This window comes from Heterocephalus glaber, unplaced genomic scaffold (genome assembly GCF_053883595.1).
Source record: "Heterocephalus glaber isolate CG9 unplaced genomic scaffold, H.glaber_assembly_v1.0 deba00000281, whole genome shotgun sequence".
NCBI lineage: Eukaryota > Metazoa > Chordata > Mammalia > Rodentia > Bathyergidae > Heterocephalus > Heterocephalus glaber.
In genome coordinates, this window is record NW_028258139.1 from 7,170,021 (window position 1) to 7,182,439 (window position 12,419).

Genomic DNA, 12,419 nt, shown 5'->3' on the forward strand with positions numbered 1-12,419 from the left:
TACAAAAATCTTTTTTGAAATAAATTTGACAGCTTCTAAGAAGTACCTTGGAAGACAAATTAATGAAACTAACTCTGGAGGAAATATAAAATTTGAATAGCACCTATTAAAGAAAGTATATTCCTAGCTTGAAAACCTACCTATATGACAACAGCAGGCTCGTATATATTTTTTAACTGATAAATTATATCAAACAATTAAAGCAGAAAAAAAAAAGGAACACTTCTCCCCTCATTTTAGGAAATCAGCATTGTGCTAATACTAAAACTGGATAAAGATAATAGAAGAAAAAAGTATGAACATAGAAATTTGTTTAACAAAACAAACTATTAAAAGTCAGATCTGGCAATATGTAGAAACTGGTTTTGTTATAGGGATGGCAGTGTTGGTTCAGCATTGGAAGATCCACCCCCCAAAAGTCATCAATTTAACAGAGAAAAGGAAAAAGCCATATGATCCTGTCACTAGTTGGAGAAAAAGTATTGGACTAAATTCCACAGCTGTTCATGGTAAAAGTTACCAGGAGACTAGAGGTAGAACAGAACCTTCTCAACAGATTAAAGACATGTACTCCATACTTCCAGCAAAAATACCTTATATGAATGGAGAAGATACAATGCTTTCTCCTTAAGGTGGGGAACAAGGACAGATATGCTTACTCTTCATCTGTCCATTAAACTTTGAAACATAGGCCCAAACCAAAATAGCCTGGCAATAAAATGACACAATTAGGATAGGATTGGCAAGGTAGAAGCAAAATCTTTATATGTAGATGAAATGATCATCTACAGAGAAAATACTAAGAAATCTCTAGAAGCCCTGAGAGCTTGTATTTGAATTTAGCAGGATTAGAAAACACAAGGTATATATAAAAATTCAGGTCTATATATACTTGCTATAAATGAAGAATTGGATATTGAAATTTAAAAGTTATGCAGGAGTACAGAGGACCTAGAAAAGTGAAAAAAAAAAACAAAAACAGTGTTGGAAGACGTTTAGTACCTAATTTTAAGACTTCCTCTAAAGCTACAGTAATAAAGGCAGTGTTGGTGTAAGGAAAGACATATAGATCATTGGAATTAAACAGAGAATCTAGAAATAGAACTGCACATATATGGTCCACTGAGTTTTGAAAGATTGTTTAACATTAACATGTTATAGAATATAAATTCAGTTCAAGAGCCAATTAAAAGATAGTGTTTTCAGCCAATGGCACTAGAACACCTGGTATCCGTATATAAAAAAATTAACCTCAACCCTTTATTTCCATACTTAAAAATAACTTGAAGGGATCTATGAACCTAAATATGAAAGCCTAAAGGTATAAAACTTTAAGAAGGAATTATAAGGGAAAATGTTTATAAATTTAGGGTAGGCAAGAACTTCCTAGGATACAAAAAACATGATGTATAAAAGAAAAAAATTGATAAATGAGATTCCATCAAAATTTAGAACTTTAAATGACATCATTAAAATGAAAAGCAGTCCTTAAAAAGACCATATTTACAATGCATATAACCTATGACCAGAATATATAAAGAACTCTTACAGCTCATTAATGGACAACCCAATTAAAAAGTAGACACAAGAAGATGATAAATAGCCAGTACAGCACAAGGAAAGGTGTGCAACTCTAGAATCAGAAAAATACTAATCATGAACAATAACAAGATTGATTTATATACTCATTAGGGAGATGAAGTTAAAAGTTTTAAAGGACTTGTCATGATTTTTTCTTTTTGTTGGATTCTCCCCCTCTGTGTTTAATTTGTCACTCCCAACGAGTTCATTCTGCTGGGCTTCCTGGGGTTGTGATACTCACTGTCTTTTCCTAGGATATTGTCTAAAATTTTTTGGAGTGCTAGTTTGGTATTCATGAAATTCCTAAGGTGCTCTTTATCATGAAAGTATCTTACTTCTCCATCAATTTTGAAAGATAGTTTTGCAGGGTACATCAATCTGGGTTGGAGGCTGTTTTCCTTTAGGGGTTGAAATACATCACTCCAAGCTCTTCTTGCCTTGAGGGTTTGCACTGAGAAGTCTGCTGTGATTCTGATGGGCTTTCCTTTGTATGTGATTTGTTTCTTTTCTCTGACTGCTTGTAGAACTTTGTTCTTCTGTTGGGTTTCTGGAATTCTAACTATTATATGCCTATGTGTAGAGTTTTTTTGATTAAGGCTAGCTGGAGTCCTATATGCCTCACTTACCTGTATGTGAAGTTCTTTTCCCCTCCTTGGGAAGTTTTCTGCCATCACTTCTGTGAATGGCTTTTTTGTCATCTGCACTCTCTCCTCTTTCTTCATTGACTCCAATCAGTCTTATGTTATTCTTCTTCACATGGTCTTACAGCTGCTGGATTGATTTCTCGTGGCCCCTTACAATTTTAAAGCAATTTTTCTTTTCCTGGTCACTAATTGCAATCTTATCTTCTATATGTGAAATTCTATCCTCACATTGGTCCATTCTGCTGTGCAGACTTTCGATGGAGTTTTTAATCTCCTGGAAATCTGTTTGCATCTGTTTTATGGATTCCACTTGTTTCCTATGTTGGGATTCCATCATGTTCCTCAGATCCTCTATTTTTTATCTGTGTCCTCTCTAGATTTATTAATCATGTCTTGCACTAGGGGCACAATCTTTGCTGTTATCTGAGAAATTATTTCTGATTTCATTTTTTCCAGATCCTCTTTTGTTGCCAGTTCAGGGAGTCCAGGTGGTTGAGTATCAGATTGTTCCATCTCGTTTCCGTTTGGGCTTGCTGTAGGTGATCTGGAAGTCTGTTTTTGAGGCTTGTTTTCATGTCTTCTCATTTCCACGGGGGGGGGTGCTTCTGGAGCCCGCACGGCTCACCTTCTCTGCCCTAGGAGCTTGGAATGGTGCCAGGGGAGCCTCTTCCTGGGCCCTGGAATTGGTTCACCTTCTCTGCCCTAGGAGCATGGAATGGCGGCAGGGGAGCCTCTTCCTGGGCCCTCTATCTTGGCTTTCTTATGCACACATTTGGTCTCCTGAGCTAGACTCCCTTCCTATACAGTGCCGAGCACTGTGGTCTGCTCTGACTTTGGTTGTGTCACTAGATGACAAATCAGAGCAATAAAAACATTCGTGTGCAAGTCTTACATCTATGAAGTGCCTGATACTAAACAACTGTGGTCTTTGCAAAATTTTAGCTTTCATTTAGCAAAACCAAAAGTAAATAAGTGAACATCATGTTTCTCATAGGAAATTGTCTACTAGCAAAAATCTTCTGGTCAAGTATATGAATTTTTGCTCTCAGAGGCCAAGATAACACATGCACCTATAAATAGGAAAGAAAGTTGTTCTGGAAAATAAGACATGAAAATGGGCTGTGTTAAAGTTCTTTTTGAGTATTACCTCAGCCTTAGTGAATTTCCTCAAAATGGCTGTCATGCTGAGCCAGCTTATTTTCAAGTCATTCTGGTCATCTCCAGCCATTACTTCACCAACAGGTCAGAAGAAACAGAAATAGAATTCTTTAAAGTACAGTAATTCCTCCTTATATTTGGAGGACATGTTCCAAGACCCCCAGTGGATATCTAAAACCACTTTAGGCAGGGATCCCTAACCCCAGGGACCCTGACCACCACTGGTCCAAGATCTGTTAGGAACCCAGCCGTATAGCAGGAGGCAAGCAGGTGAGGCTTCACCTCTACTTACATCTGCTCCCCATATTGTGCATTACCTCCTGAGCTCTGCCTCCAATAGATCAGCAGCAACATTAGATTGTCCTAGGAGCACTAACTTGAGTGTAAACTTTGAGGGACTGTGAAGGATTTAGGTTGTGCATACCTTAAGAGATTCTAATGTAATAATAATGGAAATAAAGTGTACAATGTAATAATAAAAATAAAGTGCACAATAAATGTAATGCACTTGAATCATCCCGAAACTACCATGCTCCAACTGGTCCATGGAAAAACTATCTTCCATGAAATCCATCCCTGGTCCAAAAATGTTGGGAATCACTGGCTTATAATGTGTACTGTGGTTTGGATCTTTCATGTTCCCAGTATTTTGTGTACTGAAGGGTTGGTCCCAAGGTAGATGGTGCTATTGGAAGGTGGTAGAAAGGTGGGGTCTAGTTGGAGGAAGTTAGGTCTTTGGAGAAATGCCCCTGAGGGAGATATCCAGGCCTCAGCACCTTCCTTTCTCTTTTTGCTTCGTGGCTGCCATGAGGTGAGCAACTTTGTTCCACCACACACTCCTCAGAATAATATTCTGCCTCACCATAGGTCCAAATCAATGGGCCAAGTGACCACGGACTAAAGCCTCTGAAACTGTAAACCAAAATAAATCTTTCCTCTTTTTGTTTACCTCAGGTATTCTGTCACAGTGATGGATTTATACATTTATACATTAGGCACAGCAAGAGATGAACAGCAATAATTAACATTAAAATAGAATAATTATAACAATATACTATAATAAAAGTTGTACATGTTGTCTCTCTCAAAATACCTTATTGTACTGTACTCACCCTTATGATGAGACATGATGATACAGTGTCTACATGATGACATGGAGAAAACTGAACAAGTACTGTAATGTAGAATTGAACTTCTATATTAGGGGTAATGAATACAGCACTGCAATACTGCCATAGTCAATCTGACAACTGAGGCAGGTAGTGTACACAGCATGAATATGCTGGACAAAAGGAACGGTTCATGTCCTGCCCAGGACTGAGACAGAATGAAATTTCTTTCACAGCCTTTGGCCCACCTCACTTTTATTCACCCAAACACGGGCACAAGCAATCAAAGTGACTCAATATTCACCTGCTTTCCCATATCCATTAGTACATGCTCGGGTAAACAACTTAACCTCAGCTCTCTTGACTTTGCCCTAATATGCGATCACCTCTGAGTGCAGCCTTTCTCCTTTGTGCTCAGAGAGGAGGCCAATTAGGACTGAATTCTCCTCTGATCACCAACAATTTAATATTTTCAGACCAAAGTTGCCTGTGGGTAACTAAAACAACAAAAAGTGAAACCATGGATAAGGGGAAACTACAAACCTTTATACCAAGCATTGCCAGGGGCACCATTACTCACCTAGTCTGGGTAATTGAACTTAGTCTTTCTCTGAACCATACAGGCTATTAACCATAATAAAACACGGTCTTGTTCAGATTTTCTTTTATTAGCTTAAATTTTAGATGGCTCTGCCACTCTACAGTTCTGCTGGGTGTTTCAAAATCCAGACAGCTTCAATTTCCACAAGACTTCTATGCCCCTTCTCTGCCCCCTACCTGCCCCAAGAGCATCAGTTCTTCCTTGGGACTCCTAGAATAGGCTGGCTGCCCCAGCCAGTGATGTAGCTTGGGAAAGGTGAAGAGGACTCTCATATTTCGTTGTTGCCTTAGCTTGTGTAAATCTGACTGGCTCACTGCCCTAGAATGGCCACAATAGCCAAAGATGCAGATCCACTCTTCTGTTAGAGAACTTGTTCCACTGTATAAAAATTAACACATACACAAATCATGTATCTCTACCATCATTTAATTTACCCACAAGGTCCCAGCCCATACCAGAAACCAATCTCATTTCTATTACAAGGCTCCAGAAACATGGCCTCTTAGGGTGACTAGTTTTGTTTTTGTTTTTAATATTTAGTTTTATTAGGATATGTTTGCAGTACAGAATGATTACATTTATCACGGGGAGTTGGTACATGTACATGACACATCTTTGTTCTTTTTAGGTCCCCTTTCCTTCCCCTTCCCTTCTCCCCTCCTCCCATCTCTTGATTCCCTAAAGTGATTGGTTTCAATGTTTATATATCTTACCACCATACATACTATTTCTTAGAATAATTCTACTCAAATAACAGAAAATAATGCTAGGCCAGATCATTAAGTGTTTCTTAATATTTAAGTTCCACATGGATACTAATTTACATTTAACAGGCATTAGTACCAAAGCAGGGGAATTTTAGAACCAAGAATGACTACTCTCTCACTCCATTATTCTGTTTCCACTTTTCCACCACGTTGTGATGCAGCCAGGGGATCCTTTCCAGAATGCTGGTTCCATGGTTTTTTTCCAGCCACCAGAATCAGGAGCCAAATAAGCCTTTTTTTCTAAAGAATCCAGCCTCAAGTATTTTGGTATAGCAGTGCAAACAATCATCCCATATACATTGGTTAAAAGATGCATTATTCAAATGGCAATAATCCTCAAAGTGATTTACAGACTCAGTGCAATCTCTCAAAATTTCACCCAGCTTCTTTTTTGCCTAAAGAAACAAGCAGACCCTAAAGTTCATACAGCAGTGTGAAGTACTGGTTGGGTGCAGTGGTGCTTACCTGTAGTCCCAAGCTACTCAGGGGCTGAGGTAGAAAGACTCAGCCCAGCCAGAGGCAACATATGGAGATTCGAAAAGAAACACATTAACAATGTTGGTAAGGATGTGAAGAAATGGAAACCCGCGTCCATTGCTGGTAGAAATGTAAAGTGGTACGGCCACCTTAGAAAATAGGCAGACAGTCCTTCAAATGTTAAGCATAGAGTTGTAATTTAGCAATTTTATTTCTAAATACCGTATCTACTGAAGATTAAAACATGTCCACACAAAAATTTTCTATCAGTGTTTATATTAACATTATAATAGTCAAAATGTGCAAACAGCCAAATGTCCATCATTCTGGGGTGTTCTGGAATTAGATAGTGTTGATGGCTATACAATCCTGTGGATATAATGAAAACCACTAAATTGTGCATTTTTAAATGATGAATTTTATGGCATGTGATTTTATATCTCAATTTTAAAAATAAATAGAAATGAATAGTTCACTGACAGAACCTTATCTCCCAGCTATCCTGGCCTCAGAGCCTGGCACTCCCAAGGCTGGAATGCGGTGGGCTTCATGAAGTAGCAGAGGGACGTCCCAGTTGTCCACCATAGCTTCAACTCCAGTGACCCACCACCCCACCTTGCTGGGTACATCAGTCATTCATGCTTACAGAGAACAGAGAAGATGTGAGTAACAGTTGGTCACCACTCTCTAATGAAGAGCTCTATTGAGCAACATTTCATAACCAGCTAGCTTGTTATGCGGATTTCTTTCTCTTCATGTCCAGAGGGGGACTGCCACGCATCTGGAAGGTCACTTTTGAGATTCCAATAAGATGTGTGCCAATACTGGTGCCCTAGTGGGCACTTTTTAAACACTGAGTAAATGCATGAATAAATTACACTACCCATATTTCCAGTTTCAATTCATAATGTATATTAATTAAGAAAGAAAAATGATATCAAAATCAAGCCATATTATAGTTCACAAGACCATAGAAAGAGCAGGCATAGAGTTGGGCTTCAGTGACAACAGTCAGACTTGAACCACACCACTATCCTGTTTGTCCGTCCTTATGTCTGTCTCTGTAGGCCAGCTTGTCTTTGAGGACTGGTTTCACCACATAGTGAGAACTAAGATCCATGATATCAGCCAAGTCACACACATCTATCCCAGAGGGGCACTGACCAATGTCCACTTCTCAGCAAAAGAAAGGCAGAAAACAGCACTGTTTTCAAAATCTGTTTCATATTAAACTTTACTAATTAAAATTCCAATCTAAGGCAGGTCTGCGGTTGCCGTAGCAACATCACGAGTCAGGCGGAAAGTGCCCAATCAGCCTGCGCCCCGGCAGCAATCCACTGGACACCCCCACACACACCCCGTTCCTCTGGCCTCTTCTCTGTACAGCCACCTGGTTCCACACTACAAAGACGCAGAGGACACTGGACCACCAGACCACTGTACTGGGTAAGTTGGAGTCATCTTCACCTCCCATCAGGACGGGGACTATCTTCAGGGGAAGGGCAGCTGGAGCCTGCAATACACCTCTGCAGAGTTCAACCCTACAGGAGGACAGGGAGTTCAACTTGGGACTTGCAGCCAGAAATCTGCCTGAATCTCACGGGTCTGCAACTAGCTTGCTGAGACTCATTGACTTATATCTGCACACTGCTACCCACGTTGTCTGTTGTGACAGCAGAGACATACCCTGAAAGAGGCCCTTCATCTTCATGGTTATTTTTTATTCCCAAAATTAGTTTTATTTTTTCTCCCTCTCTTTTCTTTTGCTCCTCCTATCTTTAATTATTCCCCTTTGCAAATATTTGTTTTTCTCTCCTTTTTTTCTTTTCTTTCTTTTCTCTTTCCTTTCTCTCTCTCTTACACTCACTCTCTTGCTCTCCCACATTGTTCATCTTCCATTTTTGTCACTGTTTTGGTCCTCATTCAGAGTTCTTCTTTATTTTCCTATTATTCTCTTTTTCCTTCTCACCTGTGTCCTCTGGCCACACTGCTAACCTTCCCCTATCCTTCTTCCCATCTGTCCCTCCCTCCCCAACCCCTTCTAACTCCCCATCCCAAAGGGTAAAGTTGTTATATTGAAGAGTTTATTCACTATATGTTGGGTTGGTCCTCAATCTTGATTTAATTCACACAGCTAAAGGTGATAGATTAATAACTACCACAAAATGTCATTTTCAAAGATGTACTTGATGCAATGGTGTTGCTGATTGTATCACTTGGGCTAAGATACTGGTATTGATATGGTCAATGAACCTTCCTAGTATAAGGAAAATGAAATAGCCTTGGAGTCATTAGAGACTCAAAACTTAAAGACCAGCTATATCTGGAAGACACCTCTGAGAAGCAATCATTCCATAAGGGTTCTAAATACAAGCAACAAAGATACTTACAATGAGCAATTTCAAACTATCAACCCAGGAGTTAAACCAAGGACAGTACCAAAAACAAAAATGAGCAGACATTAAAGCAAGGCACAAACTCAGACTTCCACCCCACCAAGGGTAAATCCTGGGGGAAATGAGATGGAAAAGTCCCATAACCAACCACCTGGATACCCTGAACTGATAGCACAGGAAGTAACAAAACAGATGAATGAGGCTCTAGAAAAATTCAAAGCAGAAATAATCTCCCAGATATCTGCAAATATGGTGAGCAGAATGAAAGACATGATTAGAGGATCTAGAACAGAAACAGATAAAAAAAATAGATGAGCTCAGAAACATGCTGGAAGCCATGAATACCCAGCATAAGAAAGAAGTGGAAACCATGATCGCCCAACATAAGAAAGAAATGGAATCCATGAAACAGATTCAAACAGATATTCAGGAGATCAAAAACTCCACTGAAAGTATCCACAGCAGATTAAGAGAATCTGAAGATAGAATATCAGATATAGAAGACAGGATTACAGTTAGAGACCATGAAAATAGAGATTTCTTAAAAGTAGTAAGGGACCACAAGAAATCAATCCAACAACTACTAGACAATGCAAAGAAAAATAACATAAGACTGATAGGAGTTCATGAAAAAACAGGAGAAAGCACAATTGACATAAAAAAACTGTTCACAGAAGTAATAGTGGAAAACTTCCCAGACAGAGGTAGAGAATTGGAGATACAGATAAGTGAGGCATATAGAACTCCAACTAGCCATGATCAAAAAAAATCTACATCTAGACATATAATAGTCAAGATCCCAGAAACCCAATAGAAGAACAAAAATCTACAAGCAGTTAGAGGAAAGAAACAAATCACAAAAAAATAAATAAATAATAATAAAAAAAAAGAAACAAATCACATACAAGGGAAAGCCCATCAGAATCACAGCAGACTTCTCAACACAAACCTTCAAGGCAAAAAGACCTTGGAGTGACGTATTTCAAGTCCTAAAGGAAAACAGTCTCAAACCCAGATTGACGTATCCTGCAAAACTATCTTTCAAAACTGATGGAGAAATAAGATAAGAGCACCTTAAGAACTTCATAAATGCCAAACCAACACTCCAAAAAAATTTTAGACAATATTCTAAAGAAAGATAATGAGGATCACAACCCCAGGAAGTCTAGCAGAATGAATCTGTTGGGCACGACAAGAAATTAAAAGCAAAAGAGAATCCAGCAAAAAGAAGAAGTCATGACAATGATAAGTCAATACATACCAGTTATAACCATCAATGTTAATGGTCTCAATTCACCAATCAAAAGAAATAGACTGGCAGAATTGGTCAAGAAGCAAGATCCAACAATATGCTGCATACAAGAAACACACTTCATTCAAAAAGAAACTCATAGACTAAAAGTTAAAGGATGGAAAACAATACTCCATGTAACAGGAACTTGAAAAAAAAAAAAAAGCAAGAGTAGCTGTCCTTTTTGCAGATCAAATGGATTTCAAACCAAAATCTGAAACACTTTTGGTCCCAAGAATTTCAGATAAGCAATAGTCAACTTGTATGTACAAATCTATTGTGAACATGTGTTTTCATGAACGTGTGTTTTCATTCCTCTTAAGTAAAAACTTAAGAACAGAACTGTTGGTTCTTAACAGTAATACAAGAAATTTCTATATTGTTTTCCAAAATGGTTTTGTCATTTTACATTCACATTAGCAGTATTAGAAAGTTCTAACTGGTTCACACCTAACCTGACATTTGTTCTTGCAAAACTTTTAACTTCATCTCCCTAGTGAGTGTATAATACAATCTTGTCATTGTACTGATTAGTATTTTTCTGATTCTAGTGTTGCACACCTTTCCTTGTGCTGTGCTGGCTATTTATCATCTTCTTGTGTCTACTTTTTAATTGGGTTGTCTATTAATGAGCTGTAAGAGTTCCGTATATATTCTGGTCTTAGGTTATATGTACTATAAATATGGTGTCTTTAAGGATTACTTTTCATTTTCTTAACAATGTCATTTAAAGTTCTAAATTTTATTAAAAAATAAATAAATAAAGTTCTAAATTTTGATGGAATCTCATCTATCAATTTCTTTCTTTTATACATCATGTTTTTTGTATCCTAGGAAATTCTTGCCTACCCTTAATTCATGAACATTTTCCCTTATCATTTCTTCTTAAAGTTTTATAGTTTTAGTCTTTCATATTTAGGTTCATAGATCCTTTCAAGTTATTTTTATGTATGGAAATAAAGGGTTGAGGTTAATCTTTTACATACAGATACCAGGTGTTCTAGTACCATTTGCTGAAAATGCTATCTTTTCCTCTGCTCTTGAATTGAGTTTATGTCCTATAAAATGTTAATGTTAAATAATCTTTCAAAACTCAGTGGACCATATATGTGTGGTTCTATTTCTAGATTCTCTGTTTTATTCCAATGATTTATACATCTTTCCTTACACCAACACTGCCTAGATTACTGTAGATTTCAAGGAAGTCTTAAAATTAGGTACTAAATGTCTTCCAACACTGTTTTTTTATTCTTTTTAGTTCTCTAGGTCCTTTGTACTCCTACATAACCTTTAAATTTCAATATCCAATTCTTCATTTATAGCAAGTATACATAGACCTGAATTTTTATATATATACCTTGTGTTTTCTAATCCTACTAAATTCAGATACAAGTTCTAGGGCCCCTAGAGATTTCTTAGTATTTTCTCTGTAGATGATCATTGCACCTACGTATAAAGATTTTACTTCTACCTTGCCAATCCTATGCTAATTGTGTCTTTTTATTGCCAGACTATTTTGGTTTGGGCCTATGTTTCAAAGTTTATGGACAGATGAAGAGTAGGCATATCTGCCCTTGTTCACCACCTTAGGGAGAAAGCATTGTATCTTTTCCATTCATATAAGGGATTTTTGCTGGAAGCATTGAGTACATGGCTTATCTGTTGAGAAGTTTCTGTTCTACTTCTAGTCTCCTGATAGCTTTTACCATGAACAGCTGTAGAATTTACTCCAATACTTTTTCTGCAACTACTGACAGGATCATATGGCTTTTTCCTTTCCTCTGTTAAAATGATGACTTATGGGAGTGGATCTTCCAATCCTGAACCAACACTGCCACCCCTATAATAAAACCACTTTCTACATACTGCCAGATTTGACTTCTAATAGTTCATTTTGTTAAACAAATTTTTATCTATGTTCATACTTTTTTCTTCTATTATCTTTATCCAGTTTTAATATTAGCACAATGTTGATTTCCTAAAATGAGGGGGGAAGTGTTCCTTCTTTCTTCTGTTTAAATGTTTGATATAATTTCTCAGTTAAAATGTATATGAGGCTTTTGCTACCTTGTGACTGCCACAAACTGTCCTCCTCTGTGAAGCCCCTATGCCAAGCCACTCTGCCTTGGAGCCAGCTGATTATGGACTGAAATCTCTACAAACTGTGAGCTGAGGTTTAGATTCAGGATTTGTTCCCAGTGTCCAAGACTTTGAAAAGAAACTGACAGAGGCTGATGCTTACCTACAGATCTTGATAGAACAACTAAAGCTTTTTGACAACAAGCATCAAAACTGTAAAGATGGGCCGGGGATTTAGCTCAGTGGTTTCGCCACCTGCTGCACAAGCACAAGGACTCAAGTTCGATCCCCAGTACCAAAAACAAAAACAAAAACT

At 37.8% G+C, this 12,419-nt stretch overlaps 1 long non-coding RNA gene across 1 annotated transcript in view; it reads right to left on the reverse strand.

The window, feature by feature from the left end:
* LOC147830200 (uncharacterized) overlaps positions 1 to 4,710 on the reverse strand; it is a 75,029-nt gene extending 70,319 nt beyond the window's left edge. Inside the window, exon 1 of the long non-coding RNA XR_015440386.1 lies at positions 4,496 to 4,710. This is a non-coding gene — a long non-coding RNA (uncharacterized LOC147830200). The remainder of the gene's footprint in view (positions 1 to 4,495) is intronic.
* Positions 4,711 to 12,419: the final 7,709 nt, after the last annotated feature.